General features: G+C 35.5%; 1 protein-coding gene across 1 annotated transcript in view; it reads right to left on the bottom strand.

Annotated features, from left to right (window-relative positions):
• The window catches only part of LOC119595284 (EH domain-containing protein 3-like), a 65,924-nt gene that overhangs the window by 61,914 nt on the left and 1,379 nt on the right, over positions 1-2,631 (bottom strand). The gene's annotated exons all lie outside the window — the stretch shown is intronic.

The following is a 2,631-nucleotide window of genomic DNA, read 5'->3' as shown; positions in this document are numbered from 1 at the left end:
TAAGCCAGGTGAATCAGAGGTAGTTTTTGGTGAGTCATGTCAATTCTTGTCTTTGGCTGTGCATCTGATCTTCCATAAACTATAAAAGTTTTTTTTTTCATAATAGATGAATAGAATATACATAAAAAAATTGAGATAGACAGAGCGTATATACTGTATGCATGAACGTGTGAGCATTTGCGTGTGTAAAGGTATGTACGACTATTATAAATACAAGCACAGACAGACAAACGGATAGAGAAGTAAGTAGGAAGGTAGGTAGGTAAAGACATAAATTAATATGTAAAAGACAGACAGACAGACAGGCAGGGAGAAATTCACACACATGCACACGCACACAATGAGAAAGAAAGAAAAAATGCCACGATTATCTAAAAGGGGAATTACATGTCCACCTCAAACTCTCTCTCCATCTCTGCCTGCCTCAGTGCCTCAATGCTTCAATGCCTGAATGGCTCAATGCCTGAATGGCTCAATGCCTGACGGAGAAAGGCATAGGTCATTTAAAGACTATATTATCCAATGTGAAATGTTAAATGAAATATGAAACAGGTGTAATTCTCAAAACACTCTTATTCGTCTCTGTCCTACCTAAACACTTCATAATATAGCAAACACTTGTATTCCTATGCAAAAAAATAAAAATAAAAAAATAAAAAATAAAAAATAAAATAAAAAAATAAAAAACATTATATAAGACTGTCAAATACATGAATAGACTACATGAATAATCATAAATGAACAGATGAAATGTGGGAAAAAAAAAAAAAAAATCATGAGCCATATAGATATCAAACAGGTATTTTAATAGGGTTGTGAAGGTAATACATGAAACCAAACTAGGTTAAACAGTGCGAGAGAAATCTTAACAAAGCCTAAAATAAATCTAGACATCACTTTTGCTTATCCTAAGTTAGAATCAATTTATTAGTAACTAAGCGCATCATTAACTCATACTATCCTATCAATTAAATATTTGTTTATCCCATCAATCATATGTATTACAAAAATTATTCAGAAAAAATGAAAAACAGTACTAGCCTACATTCGCAACGGTGCTCATCCTCGCAGAAACCTAAAACCCACCCTATCACAACATATATCAACCTTCTTAGATGTAATATAATATAAACTAAATGTAATCTTGCCTAGCCTAATCCTAACCTCGTCTAACCTTACTGAAGAGACTGTAAGTGTGACGATAATATATTTCATTAAAATAACGGTAACAATTTCAAAGCAAATAATTGACAGTGACCTTCAAATGTGACTTTTCTCCCTAATTTCTACCTCTAAAACTCCTGCAATTTTATTCTGAAGAGGCTTCCAACAAATAATGAAGGTGCAGTGTCAAGCAATCACTTCAGCCTACATGCCTTTGGTGCTCCGGCAAAGGAAAACATCCATCCACACCATAGCTAATGGCATGAAAGAGTCTGACCTATTTTTCAATTTAGCAGGGGTTTGTTTATCTTTGCTTTGGAGATAACACAAAAGTGCTTATGTGGTGTATTGTCTGACATGTAGCAAACATATACAACATATGATTTGATTTATTTGTAGCTTATATTGAGGAAAGAAATCGATAAATTATAAAAATGATTGAGAAAATGACATCACCAGACAACCAGGAACATAATCTTGTGTGATATTCAGCAATATCCACGGTTCATGACACACACAGATGATAAATAATAATATTACTAAAATGTGTGTCTGTTTACAAAAAGGCCACACCCTCCTGAGACCAAGTCCCTATTATTCCAACCAGCAATAGTGGGGTACCCTTGGGAATACATAAACATCGTCACATGAAACAAAAAACCCTCGTAACTCCCACCCAAACTCCGACCCAAAACCCCTACCCAGTCACAGACGACTTATTTCCACCCAGGATTTGTCATGACCCATTTTCTTCATTTGTGATACTATTCCTTGCTTAAACAGATTATTTCATATATCCATGAGTGGTGTTTGTTTCTTCTCTTTCTGACTGGGTTCCCAGATTTTCCCTATTTAAGAGCGACCATCATGTAAATATATATATTTACATGTACCAGGCTCGCCGATTCTAAAATAAACGGCAGAACTAAGAATCGGACTTTTCCTCATTATTCTCTCGCATCCACTCTCTCTATATCGACTTGAAACTTGTTGAAATTCGCAAAGAACAGCCTGAGAGAGAAACAATACTGGTGCACCTCACATGCCGTAGGATCACCAAGGCCTCTCGCATGCCCTCGGCACTCCGCAAAGGCCAAGACATGTTCACCGCGTGTATTCTGGCAGCACAGAGCTCGCAGGCCTCCCTGACATAGCACTAAACAAGAAAATGCTTTGTCTTGCTCGAAATATTGATTAAAAGGACAGCAAAAGTACACATATCACCCAGTTCCTGATGACAAAAACAATTTTTCCTTTTTGTTTTTCAGTATAAGAACAAAGACACCTGTTTTCTATATATAATATGTTTCTCTAATTTATTTTTCTTTTGTGATATATAAATCATCCTTATTTTCACACAACTTCACTTGCTGTAAAACAACGACAGCACGACACACGACATTTACAAAACACATCACTCAGATCACATTTATACAAATTTCCAGACAACAAAATTATCTTTGCATC

This window comes from Penaeus monodon, chromosome 35 (genome assembly GCF_015228065.2).
Source record: "Penaeus monodon isolate SGIC_2016 chromosome 35, NSTDA_Pmon_1, whole genome shotgun sequence".
NCBI lineage: Eukaryota > Metazoa > Arthropoda > Malacostraca > Decapoda > Penaeidae > Penaeus > Penaeus monodon.
Note: the sequence above shows the minus strand (reverse complement) of the source record. Positions and strands in the feature narration are given on the sequence as shown.